The sequence below is a fragment of the Talpa occidentalis genome, unplaced genomic scaffold, assembly GCF_014898055.3.
Source record: "Talpa occidentalis isolate TD23 unplaced genomic scaffold, MPIMG_talOcc4v2.1 talOcc4.14, whole genome shotgun sequence".
Taxonomy (NCBI): domain Eukaryota; kingdom Metazoa; phylum Chordata; class Mammalia; order Eulipotyphla; family Talpidae; genus Talpa; species Talpa occidentalis.
In genome coordinates, this window is record NW_023601433.1 from 75,054,097 (window position 1) to 75,070,853 (window position 16,757).

The 16,757-nt window shown below is 45.9% G+C and overlaps 1 protein-coding gene across 4 annotated transcripts in view; it reads right to left on the reverse strand.

Annotated features, from left to right (window-relative positions):
• The window catches only part of AP1B1 (adaptor related protein complex 1 subunit beta 1), a 50,355-nt gene extending 35,798 nt beyond the window's left edge, over window positions 1-14,557 (reverse strand). For 2 of the 4 annotated variants that reach the window (XM_037510842.2, XM_037510840.2), the window contains exon 1: window positions 14,442-14,557. The gene's annotated coding sequence lies outside the window, so the exon portion shown is untranslated. Of the gene's footprint in view, window positions 1-12,310; window positions 12,454-14,399; window positions 14,419-14,441 lie in introns of those variants that run through there. The other 2 variants (XM_054695236.1, XM_054695237.1) reach the window with 2 other exon arrangements.
• Between the last annotated feature and the right edge of the window lie 2,200 nt (window positions 14,558-16,757).

A 16,757-nucleotide genomic window follows, 5' to 3' on the forward strand; every position in this document is an offset into this window, starting at 1 on the left:
GTACTGTGAAGCTGTCCGCAGCCTCTGCAGCACGGGTTTGATCCCGGCCAGCTGGCGAGATTCCCACATGGTGCGGCAGACCTCTCCTGTCTCACCCGCTGCTCCCCTCAGCAGTGTATTTCAGTCAGTCTGCCTGTTAGGTTCCCCGCTCTGTCTCTGGTGAAGCTTCTCAACCTCCCGCGCATCTGGCCTGTACCCTGGTTCTTGTATGCATGAATAAATAAATCTTAAAAAATAAAAAAAAAAGCCTAGGACTTGGATTCCATCTTTGAATGGTCCAGGGTACATAAAAAAAGCACTTATTAGAGGGAATTTTTGGTTTGAGAACTGCTCTGGCACAGGTGATGAATCACTTTTACTAAGGAGACGGCATTCTAGGCTGGGATACCCCGCAATTTCAGCACTTATAAGATGAAGGAATGACTCAAGGAAATGGTGCAAGTCAGAGGGGCACATCTGGACAGACTGGTTTTGTCATTAGGAGATACTGCTGCTGCCCCAGTCCCAGGTCTTCCCACACCCACACTACTCAGACAATGACTTTGATGCCACAATCCCAGGACTAGTTCGTATAAAGCTTCACCTTTTTAAAGAATCCTGTTGACATGCCTGCTTCCTACTGTGGCCAGGGTTAAAGAAAAGGAATTGTATAAAACACCTGAACTAGAGTAGCTTTCTCTCATGTGTTCTACAATTATTGAGAATCACTGACATTGCCGGGGGCAGAAATGTAATGTAATCTGAGTGGAAAAATGAGATATTAGAAAGGAAGGAAAGGGCAAAACTTTCATAAAAATATTCCCAGCTAAGGACTGAATTTTAGCTACAAGAGTTAGGGATAAGGTTTAAGGAGTTTAAGGGGTGAAAAGTCCAGAGGAAATCAAGCCTTTCTGAGAATGGCACAAAATCATGAAGTCTTAAAAGAGCTATGTACACAACTACATAAAAAATCAAGTTTTTCTGCAGGTCTCCCTGGTGGCATAGGGGTTAAGTCTCAGCGCTAGCAAGCTATCCCTAGCCACTGTGGCCTGGGCTGGGTAGCTGACCCACATGGCACAGCAGACCTCTCTCTCCTGTCTTGCCCACTGCTCCCCTCAGCAGTGTATTTCAGTAGATCCACCTGTTCTGCTCCCCACTCTCTGTCTGGTGAATCCTCTCACCGCCCCCACACCTCTCACCTATACCTCAGTTCTTGTATGCATAAATAAATTAATCTTTAAAAAAAATAAAAAAATGGATGCTTTAAAAAAAATCAAGTTTTTCTGCATGGCCACAAATGTAATTTAAAAGAGAAGGACATAAGATAAACACACACAAATTTTGCATCACATTACAGCCAAAAAGTCTATTTTCCTTAATATATAAAAAGCGACTACAAATAGGAGAATGCAAAGTATGTGGGCCAGCATAAAAAATGCAGTACAGGTGCCTCCCCTGGTGGCACAGCGGTTGAGTGCTGGGTTGCGAAGCTGCCTGCAGCCTCTGCAGTGCCGGTTTGATCCCTGGCTGCCCACGAGGGTCCCACATGGCGCACAGACCTCTCCTGCTGCGCCCACTGCTCCCCTCCGCAGTGTATTTTGTCAAGTCTGCCTGTTCTGTTCCCCACTCTGGCTCTGGTGAATTCTCTCACCCTCCCGCACTTCTGACTGTACCCAGTGCTTGTATAAATAAATAAACAAATCTTTTTTAAAAATGCAGTACAATAGCTTAAGTTTACAAATAATAAGGGAAATGGAAACTGAACCTACAATGAAATACCATCGATCAGTTACTAGACGTAAACACCCAAAAGTCTGATAACACTCTATATTGGTGCTGATGTGAGCTAATGACAGTCTAAATTGCTACGACCACTATAGCAATTTGGCAATAGTTATCAAAATTGCAAATGTACTTACCCTTAACCTAGCAATTTTGCTCCTAGGCATTTATTCTTGTACAAAAACTATGTAAATAGTTACTCATGCAGTATATTTTGTAACAGCAAAATATTGCAAAGACCTTAAATGTCCTTCAATTGACGAATGGTTTAAAAAATTATGGCACACGTGGAAAACTATGCAACCATGAAAAAGGCAGTTCTACATGTGTTATATGGGACACTAAGAGATTAAGTGAGAAAAGATGTAAAAAGTGCATGTAATATACTATCATTTCTGTTTTAAAAAAGGAAATGTGAATAATAATAAAACATAAAAACCCAAGGGTTTACAAATGCATCTACTATCCTTGAAAAGGTAAACAAGAAAAGTTAGCAGTGATTTCCTCCAGAAAGGACATGGACTACCAAGGGATAGAGAGACTGACCTTTCATCATTCACCTTATCTTGAGAATTTTATATCCTGTACATGTATTACCTCTTTAAAATATAATACAGCTTAGAAAATAATGTTGTACCCCAATGGGTTCAAACAGTGCCCATTCTTCAGTCTCAGCTCAAATACCACTGCCCAGAGGAGGATTCTCTGGACCCAGAGAAGCAGAAGCCTACCCAACATTTTTCTCAATCATATCGTAGACTCCTCCACAGCTCTTCTCACAACTCAATTTTGGGATCTAGCTGATTTAATGCTGTCAATCATAATGTGAATGGCATTATGCTTGTAATATTCCAAGATGTGGCATATCCCAGCAAATGTTTGCTGGCAAAACGAATGAAAAGACAGGTTCCCAGAGACACTACAGAACCAAGAGCCCATAACAGATCAAGACAAGTGGATTTCCTAATGAATGCCAGACAGTGATGACTGGGCAGGCCAGAAACAAGGCTTTGCAGTTACTTGCAACAAACATGGCAAGGCTGATCCAATGCTAAGACTGCTGGCAGGAAATCTAGCTTTGCTATCAAAAGCTGTGTCACCTGGGCAAGTTCTTCCTTATCTAGATCTTACTTTCTCCAACTGTCAAACAAAAGAATTCAAAAAGATCAATGGTTTTTAAAGACCCCATGCTTTTTAAACTGTTTAAAAGTGGAAATTCTCTGGTTGAAGTAAGGTTGGGGCACCTAGAACCTGGCTCATTCCACTATGCCCACCTCTCCTCCCTACCAGGAGCCCTTTAGACAACCTGTAGTTTCATTAAATGACAGATTAAGTTCCTCCCACAGCTCATGGTCTATGATTCCCTTGTTAGCTGAGGAACCCATTTCCTCAACAATGAGTGTCCTTCCCAAGTTATTAAAAAAAAAGGATATACAGCAGGATCATTCTCAAAGCATGACAGAAGATGTTTCAGGGGACAAAAGGGAATACAAATTCAGAACGCATCCATGGCCAGTAAACTTTATTAAGTCTTCAGTAGGAGGGAAAACAGTAACAAGCTAAGCAATTCCCCAAATGGCCAGTCAAGGGCCAAGGAAAGGACTTTTCTAGTCCTAGGGCAGTGATTCACCTCAGGGCAGCCTACGCTCTGCAATCAGATGAGAAGCACCAAGGTGGTGGCACTAGCACAGCGCAGTGCACACCATCAGCATTAGTGAAATTAGCCAGGGAGACAACCAGTGTTGTGATATCAGTCAAATACAAGGCTTTAGGAAAGGAAAAAGGGATATCTGACAAGGTCTGAACCATCTCTGAATTCAGGGTTACTCAGACAGGGAGAACTGATCCCTTGAAGTCTGTGTGGCTGGCTTCCAACTTATGTGGCTGAAAGTGTCACTGTTAAACCCCTGCCTGAAGAATAGCTGTTCAGAAACCTGAGCTCCAAGGCATGTTAGTCCCAGGAGAGTCAAGACTAAAGTAGGAAGAGTAGCTAAAAGGGGCTAGGGTGGTGCCACCATTTTTTCTTTACCTGGGACAGAAAAGCCAAACTTACATAATACTATGTGTTTTGTTGTTTCAATTCTGTCTCTAGAGCAGAGGTAGATTCATTTCTCAAATATTCCTCTACCCTATGTCATGCTCTGGATTGTGTCCTTGCCACCATGAAGCTTAGAAGGTAAGAGACACTGATTTTACTCACCACCCAGTAATTCTACTCACTACTCCTCACCTGTCCTCTTAGAGAGGAAAAGGTCCTCACAGGTAATTACCAAAGTTCACTTTAGTGAACAGGATACAGGGAAGCAAGTAAGGCCAACCCAAAGATTAAAAGATGAGCTAGGGCCAGGCCTCCCCAGTGGAGCAGCGGGTTGAGCGCAGGAAGCTGTCGGCAGCCTCTGCTGGGTGGGTTTGATTCCCGGCTGGCCAGGGAGATTCCCACATGGCTCGGCAGGCCTCTCCTGCCGTGCCCACTGCTCCCTTCAGCAGTGCTTTCAGTCCATCTGCCTGTTCTGCTCCTCACTCTGTCTCTGGTGAATCCTCTCACCCTCCTGCGCCTCTGGCCTGTACCCCAGCTATTGTATAAATAAAAAATAAATCTTAAAAAAAAAAAATGAGCTAGGGCCTCCCCAGTGGTGCAGAGGTTAAGTCTCAGTGCTATCACCACTACAGCCCGAGTTCGATCCCCAGCCAGGGAGCTGACCCATATGATGCAGCAGATCTCTCCTGTCTTGCCCACTGCTCCCCTCAGCAGTGTATTTCAGTAGATCTGCCTGTTCCGCTCCCCACTCTGGTGAATCCTCTCACCCCCCCCCCAATCTCTGGCCTATCCCCCAGATCTTGTATGCACAAATAAATAAATCTTTTTTAAAAAAAAAGGTGTCAGCAGTAGAGAAACCAGATTTCAGACTTTCTGAGACAATGTCTCAAAAATGATGTCTCTTGAGACATCAAACTTTGGCTTTTTAAAAGTCAATTCAATAATGATGAGAAAATAAGCAGTGTTCTTTGGGCTTGGCAAACAAAGGTGTCAGGGGCAGAAGTAATGGCAAATGGATGTGAATGGTGGACCATATCTATGTAAAAAGCTTCAGGTTTAATTCTCACAATAATCTGTGAGGAAGGCACTGATCACAAGCTTACAGACAAGGAAACTGTAGCCCAGAGAAGCTAAGGCATTTTTGGCTGGAATCACACAGCCAAAAAATAGTAGCACCAACACTCTACCCTTGCCCCATAACGAGGCTGTACATGCCCTACTCTGCCCAGTGAAGCAACTCTTCCTCTCGGGATGTAGCCCTGGCAGAAACACACATACTCCAAGCTAAAGGGCATGTGAAATATGTTGTCACACATCCCTTCAGAGTCCCTTGAATGTTGAATTACAGGTTAATTTAAGGCCAGCCCATCCAGTTTGGACAAGAATGTCAGGTTTGGTAACCTGCCTAGTGAAAGTCTGTCTGGATGAACTTACTGAGTTACTGGCCTCCTGGGATTTGGATGAAAACTGAAATCCATTAGCAATTAAAGCCTCAAAATGAAAAGGGATTAAAGGTAGGCAAATGCCCGAGTCTCTAGGACCACATGCCAGTTCTCAACACATACACAGAAGTAATGCATGGAAAGGTCTGCTGCCAAGAAAGAGAAAAGCTCTTCTGGACTTAAAGGACCAAAAAACCAAAACCAAAAAAAAAAAAAAAAAAAAACAGGCAACAGGGGCATCTTCTGAACAATACTTAAACTAATGAAGATCAAAAGGAGACCCAAGATTATAGCACAAGGCTCCTTCTGATCTCAGTCTTCCCACCTATATTACCGGACATTTCCCAAAGATCTGTCCAGTTTCACGACATCCATTCAGCATGCGTGATGGCGTGGCGCGCAGCAGCTCTGACACTGGAATGGCACCCCACACAGGAGCAGGCAAAAGGACAGCCTCTTCCTGCTGGGCTTTCAGATTCCGAGGTCCGGTACAGGACTGCAGATGAACAAAACAGTGACCATGTGCTCCAGATCTACTGCCACCAATGCTCAGAGGAAGGTTCTGGAATGGGAGCAGCATCTAGGGAAGCCCTCTTAGATGAAAGATGGGTCAGACTTGGAAAGGGAGGAGTGAAAATGTGGAGAAGACACAAATGCCAATACAACAGGAAAAAACTGAGACTAATCCACCACCAACACAGATTGGGAGAAAGGCTCTGTGCTAAGTTGATTTATAGCCCCTTTAATTCTTTAATTCTCGAGGTAACCCATTTAATTCTCAAGGCAACCTTTAATTTAAAAGTGAGGAGCTGGAGACACTGGAGGGAGGAGTGACTTATCCAAGCAGGTGCGTTCAGGAGTCTGAAACCACTGCCGGGTGAGAAGGCAAGGTCTTGGAAGGGAAAGAGCAGATGAGGTTACACGTGGAAGGGTACGATTCAAAGATGGCCCTGGGTGCCAGAGTGTGTTAGATTTTGCTGGCAATAGATGCGAAGGTCCGGTCAAATGACAAGTCTCACACTGGCAAGCATCTGACACTGCTCAACAGTCCCTCCTTGAAAACACTTTCTTCACTTGGATTCCGCGGTGCTCTCTGATTTCCCTTCTACTCACTGTCCAAAACTTCTCAGCAGCCTTCTCTTCCTCTCCTTCACACTGGAACGCCCCAGGCTCAGGCACCGTACCTCTTCCCTTCTCCATCTCCACTACTTCACTTCTTTAGAGATCTCATTCAGTGTCAAAGCTTTAATAAATATCTTATATGTGCGAACAAATCAAAACTTTACACCCCCCAAGCCCAACTTTTCCCCTGAACTCCCATCTCACATATCAAAACTGCCTAACTGCTAACAAGCAGCTCAAACTCAACATGACAAAAACTGACTTCGGGCTTCCCCACTACCCCAACCAGTTCATCCTGTAGTCTTTATTATCCAGTTACTGCCATCACCATCCTAAACAGGTTCTTAGGCCAAAACCTTCAGTTAACATTGACAATATACTCTCATATCCCACATTGAACTGATCAGCAAATCCTGTTAGGTCTAGTTCAAGTGAATCCAGAATCCATGAAGCAGCTTCTCACCAGCTTCATCACCTCTCATTGAGACTGCTACAAAGCTGCTTCTGTACTGCATCTGACAACCCACCTCAGCAACTGCTAGAATGATCCTATTACAGTTAGATCAGACACTAGCATCCCTCTGCTCAAAATCCTCCAGTGGTTCCCCCTTCAGAGGAAAAGCCAGAGTCCCTACTGTGGCCTCATGGTCTAAAGGCTCTGGATGAGAATCATAGCCCCTCCTATCTCTCCCCCACACACCTGCCCCACCATGACCTTTGAATTCTTCTCTCTGTTTCCCCATCACTCCCTGAGTTCCAGCCACATCAACTGCTTTGCTGATCCTTTAACACAACATGTATGTTTCCACCCCATCTCCTTTGCACATAATATTCACTTTGCCAGGGAGGCTCTATCTCGAGTCATGGCTCAGTCCATCTTAGCTCAAATGTCACCTTTTTTTTTTTTTTTAAAGATTTATTTATTTATTTATACAAGCACTGGGTACAGTCAAAAGCACAGGAGGGTGAGAGAATTCACCAGAGCCACAGCAGGTAGCAGAACAGGCAGACTGACGAAGCACACTGCTGAGGGGAGCAGCGGGAGCGGCAGGAGAGGTCTGTGCGCCATGTGGGATCCTCTCTGGAGACCAGGGATCAAACCGGTTGCTGCAGAGGCTGCGGGCAGCTTCGCAGTCCAGCGCTCAACCGCCTGCACCACTGGGGAGGCCCTCAAATGTCACCTTCTTAATGAGGCCCTTCTCTGATCATTTCATTTAAAATTGTGAACATCCTAGGGCCTCCTTGGTGGCGCACACGGTTGAGCGCCGCACTGTGAAGCTATTCGCAGCCTCTGCAGTGAGGGTTTAATCCCGGCCGGCCAGCGAGAATCCTACATGGCGCAGCAGACCTCACCTGTCTTGCCCGCTGCTCCCCTCAGCAGTATGTTCCGTCAGTCTGCCTGTTCTGTTCCCCGCTCGGGTTTCTGGTGAATTCTCTCACCATCCTGCACATCTGGCCTGTACCCCAGCTCTTATATAAATAAAATAAAATCTTTAAAAAAAAATTGTGAATATCCTCTATCAATCCCCACTATTTCCTATCCCTTTCCTCCCTTTTTTTCCTTCAAAGTTCTTATCACCAACATACTATAAAATATATTAAAAAAAAATAATTTTTAAAAATTGGGGGGGGGCTTCCCTGGTGGAGCAAGGTGTTAAGACGCAACCTATGAAGCTACCCGCAGCCACTGCAGCATGACTTCGATCCCTGGCCAGGGAACTAACCCACATGGCGCAGCAGACCTCTCCTGACTTACCCACTGCTCCTCTTAGCAGTGTATTTCAGTAGATCTGCCTGTTTTGTTCCCCACTCTGTCTCTGGTGAATCCTCTCACACACCCCCACCTCTGGCCTGTACCCCAGTTCCGTATGCATAAATAAATAAATCTTTACAGAAAATTTTTAAAGTATTTTTATTGTTCTGCTTTTTTTCTCTTTCCATAATATAAATTCCCTGAGGATGAGAATTTTATCCATTCTGTTAACCAATGTATTCCTAGCTCCTAGCCTGGTACCTGGCAAATAGATGCTCAAGAAAGAAATGAATGACTAGTGCTCAATTCTCCTCTTGGAGAAATTTCACGTTTTGTAAACCACCCTCAGAGGAGAGCAGCTTCCCAACATTCCAGTCACTGGGTCTGCTGAGATCAGAGATACATCTGCTCTGGCTGTCATTTTGACAAAATAACCAACAGTTATTTTGACAAAACCAAAACCAAAATGCCAGACCCCCTAGCTCATTTCATAGTGAATAAGTGATAATAAAAGGTTGTTAAATAATGTAATTAAAGAACTGATAAGGTAAATAAAAAATGATGAAAAGGAAGAAAGGAGAAAGGGTAGGTCAGGTAGCAACATCTCCATCAGAAAATGAGGCCAGATCACCATGTCCTGCTCCCCCAGGCATCAGCTTAAAGAATGACCTGAACTGTGGGAGGTGGTGTGGTGGGTTGGGGAGGGGGAAATCTGACACAGGCTATGAGGTGAGCACAGTTAGGCCCTTCCCTCTGCCTATCGCCCTAGTCTAGCCCACAGGGCTGCTTCTGTGTTGCTCCATCTACCTGGCTCTTCACTGCCTTTACAATTATGATCTTCTGCAGGGATTAGCCTTTCCAGCTGCAAGCATGGCTGCTCTCCTTTATCCTTCAAATCTCAGCTTAGACAACATCACTTCAAAGATACCTACCCTGCACTCACTACCTTAAGTAGGTTTTTTCTGTTCCCAGCCCCCAGTATTCCTATTCATAAGTCATCTAGCACTTCCCACTGTCAGAAACAGGTATACACAGTGAGGTTTGGCAGTGAATGAAACTGACAAAAATTCTTCCTTTCATGGACTTTATATTCTAATGGGGGACAGGGACCATAAATAAGATTAATAATGAAAATATATAGTATCTTAGATCTACCAATAAATGCTATGTAGTAAAAGAGTAGGAAAGGAGGACAGAGGGTGTGGGGGAGGAAAAGGTTGAAATTTAACCAAGGAGGCCACAGAATACTGCCTTGAGAAAATGACAGGTGGCAATGTCTGAGGAAGTAAGCCTGGCCTCCTTGAGGAACAGCAGGGAGGAGACGTGAGAATAATGAGCAATGGCGGGGTGGGGGAAAGAGAGCCGTGAGGTCAGAGGAGAATGAAGGCAATCTTCCAGGTCAAGGTGAGATCTCTGGTTCTTACTCCGAGTCCGCTAGGAGCAGCTGAAGGCTGTGAGCAGAAGTACTGACACTGCCTAACATTTTAACGGGTCCTGGCCGCTTTGCCCATTTTTCTCATGGCGTATCAATTTTTCTACTAATGGTGTTTTCTATTTCTTCTTTGTCTCTCTTCCCCATTAGAATAGACTGGGCAACCCAAGGGCAGAAATTATGTCTAGCTTGTTTACCTATCACCACACTTGGCCCAGTGACAGTTCCATAACAGGGCTCAATAAATATGGAATGAATGAATGCTGGACTTACGAAGCTTTCGTCCTCGATGTTTCAACACCGAGTCACTCAAGCCTCAGAGATCAGAGAATGAAGGCCACAGAAGTAATTTTTTTTTAAAAGATTTATTTATTTATACAAGAACCAGGGTACAGGCCAGATGTGCAGGAAGGTGAGAGGATTCACCAGAGACAGAGTGGGGAACAGAACAGGCAGACTGACGAATACACTGCTGAAGGGAGCAGCGGGTGAGACAGGAGAGGTCTGCCTCGCCATGTGGACATCTCCACGGCTGGTAGGGATCTAACCGGCACTGCAGAGGCTGCAGACAGCTTAACAGTGTGGCGCTCAACCACCTGCGCCACCAAGGAGGCCCCACAGAAGCAAATTTAACAGCTGACTGCAACGAGTTTTTTGTCATTCCATTCGCATAAAGATTAAGACCCTAAAAGCAATTAGAGTGTGATAAAAAGTATTTGCCATCCTACTCTATTGCTCTACAGAGCTCAGCTGTAAGAAAACTTTTCTGTGCTGAAAACAATACTGAAAGGTTGGTTTTAATGTTTTTTGAGAACTGGGCCTCCCTGGTGACCTAGGGGTTAAGTCTCAGCACTACCACCGCGATGGCCTGAGTTCAATCCAGGCCAAGCAGCTAACCCATGATGCACCACAGACCTCTCCTGTTTCGCCTGCTGAGCTTCTTAGCAGTGTATTTCAGTCGATCTGCCTGTTCTGCTCCCTACCCTGTCTCTGGTGAATCTTCTCACCTCCCCCACCCCCACACTCTGGCCTACATCCCAGTTCTTCTATACAAAAATAAGTATTTTTCTTAAATAGTTTTTTGAGACCTGAGTAGCACAGCAGACCTCTTGTCTCACCTGCTGCTTCATTCAGCAATGTATGTCAATAAATCTCCCTTTTCTGTTCTCCATTCTGTCTCTGGTGAATTCCTTCACCCCCACGCCTCTGGCCTATACCCCGCTTCTTCCCCACAGCATTTGGTGGCCTGTCCAGGGATGAATATGAGGAATAGGGTGTGAGGACCCCTTATTCCTTCTTTTTCTAAAAAAATAAAAATAAAGTTTCTGAGAACTGATTACCAAATCTTAAGCTCTTCAAGCTCAGAGTCCACAGAGGAGACAATAACCTGGGAAATCAGCAGACCAGTGGCTAATGCACCCAGTTGATGAGTCATACTCCTACCTTAACCAAAAGAGTCCTTTCACTTTCAAAGAGACCCTCTTAGTAGAGACCACAGGTCAAACCCAAGGCTAAAGAACCAAAAAGCATGAGTCTTAGGAGCCTAGACCCACAGTCAAACCCCCCTTCAGCTCCATAAAATAACAAGCGACAATCCATGAACAAAGAGTTGGGAAAGAGAAGGTGGCCCCAGCAAGTATGACAAGGGCTCTCCAAGGATCTACACAAATGGAGAATTACAATGTTATACACCTGAGGGATTTGTGAAGCTAAAACAAGTCAAAACATAAAGCTCTCAGCAATGCCAGCCCACCAAGTGCTTCATAAAACAATCAGCCACTATTACTACCACACAAGGAACACAGCTGCTCCCCAACTCCCAGCTCTTTGGAGGTTCTGACACATTCTAGTGGCTGACTGGGTGGTATCAATAGCAGTGTGAGAGATGTTAATCCCACCACTGGTCAGATTTCTCCCAATTCCTCTGGGGTGATAGGAGGATCGATAGATCTAGAAAGTGCTTTGAATTCCTTGGGAGTCGAGGGATACTGGTAATTCAGTGCAATATTAATCAGCCACGAAACATTTATTGAACACCGACTGTGTCAGACATTCCACTAAGTGCTAGTGACATAGTTAAGACAAGTGCTCTCCAAGGGTCAAGAGCTGTTTACTTAGAAGACAGCCAGGTAAACAGACAATGACAACCCACTATGATCAGTGCCACAGGACATCAAGGATGGACATTTAGCTCAGGCCTGCAAAGGTGTGGGGTGATCAGATGGGAAGTATCTCTTAGGGATTCAGCTAAGCAGCTGGGAGGGGGTGTGTGTGTGACAGAAAATGGTGTACTGGTTGTGGTAATAGCACAAAACAAAGACACAGGAATAAAGACTTGGGACTCTGCAGACAAGCAGCTGAATTTGATTGGCACTTGAAAGAAAGTGAAAATGTGAATCAGGAGAGGTGAGGCAGAAGAGTCAAGCTAGGTTCCAAGCCCAAAAGATCCTGAATGCCATGTTAAGGAAAGCAGGCTTTAGCCTGAGGACAATGGGTAACCACTGATGGATATCAAGAAGGACTTTTTTTTTTTAAAGCATCCCCAAGAACTTGCAGAGAGATATTTCCTCTCCGGAGTTATTTCCTCTCTGTGCTAAGAAAAAAAGAACATAAAATTATTTCTGCACTGTGACAATTTATCAATTACCTATCTTAAGCAAAAGACCTGTTCAGAAAAACATATATCTTCAAGAAACAAATGCTCCTCAGCTTTCAAAAATATATCAAAGTATTAAACTCATTACCAAATCATGTTTACTCACTGTCAGGCTTTGGTGCCAAGCATAGATGTCTTCTGGGAAGTCAGTCAAGAGGCAGTCTTGAGCAGTCAAGACAGGCAACAGTTTCAGAGGATGACCAGAAAAAGATGAAAGCTGGACCAATGGACTGAACTTGATTTGAAACACTTTTAGGAAGTGAAACAAGAAGGGTGGGAGTTGTACATAAAAGTCTGTTTGCAGAAGGAAGTAAAAGTAACACCCCACCAGGTTGGCAGCTTTCCTCAGACACAGGCCCCCAGCAGGTCCCAACTGGCCCAGAGTAACAGGCTATGCACACTCCCTCATCTAACCCTCACATGCACCAATATTGGGAGAATGAAGGGGGTGGAAGGCGGTGTTATGATTTTAGGGCTGAGGGAAGGGAGGCCCAGTATAGGTAAATTGTGTAGCTCACACTACCAGGAAGCTGCTGAGCGGGTTTGGAAACCCAGGACTGACAGAGTAAGGGAGTACTTTTTCCATTATATCACTGACTCCTTCAAGTCATTCAGGGTGAAGCCTCTGCTTGACTCACACTTAGCAGAAAATCATCATACAATCCCTAAGGGTCTGGTTCTTTGAGAACTAGTGAAGTTACTCTTCAAAGCAGTTTCTAAAAAGTAGGAGAAGCCTGGTGAGCTCAACTCAGGCCAGGCATGGATGTTCTGAGCTCTGCTCATATTGCTACCATCTGTGACAAGTCGCTTCATCTCAAATCCTCCCTTGGAAGGGTGGGGATAAGGTGACAATATTAAGTTTCTGTGACTGCGAAGGAAGTAGAGCAGATCCTAGCGTTTAAAAATCAGGAAAAGGTATTACAGTAATACTTATATCACTTTCTTCAGAAGCATGTGGAAACCTTCATGAGTTCATTAAGGTTCCTTCCTAACACTCAGGAATGGACAGGAGGATGGCAGGTCTTCCGTGTGCTGCTGGCAGGAAAACTGAGGCTGAATTGGAGCAAGTGAATGAACACAGCTTGTCTCTAAAAGCCTAGTCCTACTACTCTCTGGCCATCAAGCTACCTCACCATCTCCCAGGCATGATGTACTCTCCTCAACCAAGTCGCCATGGTGCTGCACATTTCTCAGAGAGGCACAGACCTTTCTTTCTTCAAGAACTTAGGGCCAACAGATCCTGGGGGGAGAGAGGGGGCTAGGTTCCTCACTTTACTCTAAAAGGAACTATCAAGAGAGGTTCTGGATAGTCTTAAATTGGCGTCATGATCTCTTTCTCAGTTCCCAACAGTCAGAAAAGGCTTCCACTCTTTCCCTGAAAGGTAACTCACTTAACAGCCTGCAGGATTATTTCATCTTAAAGAAAGTGAATCAAACGCCGCTTAAGAAGATTAGAGAAGCAATAAGGTGACATCATCACATAGTATTAAATAGCCTCACACCCTCAGCCTTGCTCCAGCCTCTCATTTGTTTCTCAAGTCCCAGGAAGTCTGCATAGGAACCCTGGCTCTGCCTATGTGTGATTTAACCTCTCTGAGCCTGTATCTTCCTTGATAAAATGGGAATAACCGTAGCGACCTCACAAGGGTTGCTGTGAAGTTTAAATGTGGTATTGTAATTAAAGTGTTTAGCACAGTGCCTGGTACACAGTCGGAACGCAACAAACAACAGTGAGCCTTTTCGGCAGCAGTCAGCATTATTCCAGGTGTCCTTATTCAGTTAACTAGTTCGTGAGGCGCCAACGGACAGGCCAAGCCCCAGCCTACCAGCAGCAGGCGGCGCCGGGCCATTTCTTGAATTTTTTTTCTTTTCGAACCTTGGCAAAGAGATAAGGCCCTGAAGGACGAGGAGGCCTCGTCGGAGTTAGAAACCAGAGGCCGAAGAGGAGTTTCCCCTCCGCCCAGGGGCGGGCTCCTGGGGGCCTAAGTCTAAGATCTCCAGGACGCCGCCCAAGGAGGGCTGCAGAGCTGGGGCGCCTGGGGTGCGAGCCGGCGGCCAAGTGGGCGTGAATGAATGAACCCTCAATGCTGCCGCCTCACTCAGGCCTGGGAAGCCCCTGGCGCCCCTCTAGCGCCCCGTCCTTTCCGTGACCTCTGACCCCTTAACCCCTTCACCTCAGACCCCCGACTCCCTACCCCATTTCTTCTCCTGCCTCTCCGGGCTTCCCGCTTCCTCACCCGCAGGTCGTCTCGGCTCCCGGCGCCACGGCTCGGCTGGGCAGCAAAATGTCCGCGGCCTCCGCCTCCTGCTCTCCGGGCGCGTCCGTGCCGCCGGCCGCTCCGAGCCCCGCGGCTGTCACCTGCCGGGCGGAAGTGAGCGGCCCGCGCCCGGGCACTTCCGGTACACGCACTACCTGGGGGCGGGGTCAAGGGTGAAACCCGGGCGGGGCGGGGGTGGCTGAGAGGCGGGGCTAGGAGGGGGTGGGGCCGACCTGAAATAACCCCGCCCCCGGCCGGCGCTGCGGCGCCGCGGGCTCGCCTGGAGAGCGGGGAACCTCCCCAGGGAGGCGGGGGGGCTGGGGAGGGGACGGGGGGACGGGGGGGGGAGGGAAAAAAAAGAAAAACTACCCAGCTAGTTGCTAATTTAACATGCATGGAGAGGAACCTTGAGGTTCAGCACTTTTTCAGCCTTTGAGAATCCCGCCTTTCAGGCGAAGACATCACGGCCTCCAAAGGAGAATTTCATCATGTCCCATTTCCCCTCTGCTGCGTCGGCCAGCCCACTCCCGGCTCTGGTACTGTTTACTTCCTCCTGTAATTTCTGATCATCCTCTTTAAAATATTGCTTGAAGGCCTGCCTGGTGGCGCAGCGGGTTGAGCGCAGCGCTGTGAAGCTGTCCACAGCCTCTGCTGTGCCGGTTCGAGTCACAGCCAGGGAGCAACCCACATGGCACGGCAGACCTCTCCTGTCTCGCCCGCAGCTCCCCTCAGCAGTGTTTTCGGTCCGTCTGCCTGTTCTGCTCCCCGCTCTGTCTCTGGTGAATCCTCTCACCCTCCTGCACCTCTGGCCTGTACCCCAGTGCTTGTATAAATAAATAAATAAATCTTAATAAATAAATATACAAAAAATTTTAAAAATAAAATAAAATATTGCTTCGGTTTTTTTTAAAGATTTATTTATGCATACAAGAGCTGGGGTACAGTCAGAGATGCAGTGGGCAGGAGGATTCACCAGATACAGAGTGAGGAGCAGAACAGGCAGATTGACTGAAATACACTGCTGAGGGGAGCAACAGGCACAACAGGAGAGGTCCAATGCGCCATAACTGATTTAGCTCCTTGGAGGGGTTCAAACTCAGGCCCTAATGGATAGTGTGATAGTGCTGAGACTTAATGCCTAGATCACCAGGAAAGCCCCATTCAGAATTTTTAACTCACTAAGATATTGGCAAAACTTTCCTAAAATAATGTTATTATGTGGTGCTTTCAAATATCTGCATACCATTGTTATGGATGGTATCACTATTCTCCAAAACAATGCCCTACAAGTATTAGGTTAGCAATCTTTTAGCAATGTAAAGTTTACTAATAAATAAGCTTACAGTCAGTCTGTATATTCCATCTTGAAAGGGAACCGCTACGCAAATAAAATCTTTCCTGTTTCCTGCTAAAAAGTCATAGGCCTGATACAGTAAATAATGCAAAGTAAGTGTAAATAACAAGTTTGCTTCCTTAATAAGCATATCTATTTTTTTTTAAAAGATTCATCCATCTATGCATACAAGGGGCACAGGCCAGAGGCTCGGAGGTGTGTGTGTGTGTGTGTATGTGTGTGTGTGAAAGGATTCACCAGAGACAGAGTGGGGAACAGAAGAGGCAGGCCAACCAAAGTACACTGCTGAGGGGAGCAGCGGGCGAGGCAGGAGAGGTCCGCCACACCATGTGGACAGCCCCCCGGCCGGGGATTGAACCCATGCTGCTGTGGCTGCAGACAGCCTCAAAGGTTGTGTCCCAACCCCTTGTGCCACCAGGGAGGACCTTAATAAGCACATCTAAACAAGGTTACATTTTAACAAGGTAAGACAGCTAGCCAGGCTGATTGATCTCCCAGGCCATCCTCCAATATCTACATCTTTCCCCCATTTGTCAAGAATTTTTATGCTAACTGATCAATGTTATCAGTGTAAGATAGTTATGTATAAAAGAAACCCTTTGTCTCTAGACAGGTGCTCAGACCTTACGGGACTACCCAGGTCTGAGACTTCATGCATGAGTAATAAAGCTTCTCCTTCTCCTGAAGCACCGCTTGTTCTTCCCTTGCCTGGGCAAAAGGCTAAAATTTATTTCTGCAACAATCTTACCTAAATATTAGTATTTTAATATTTAATATAGAGTTTACATTTAATCAGACCCAAATTTTTTTTAACGATTTATTTATTTATTTATACAAGCACTGGGTACAGTCAGAAGCACAGGAGGGTGAAAGAATTCACCAGAGCCAGAGCAGGGAACAGAACAGGCAGAATGATGAAATACACTGCTGAGGGGAGCAGC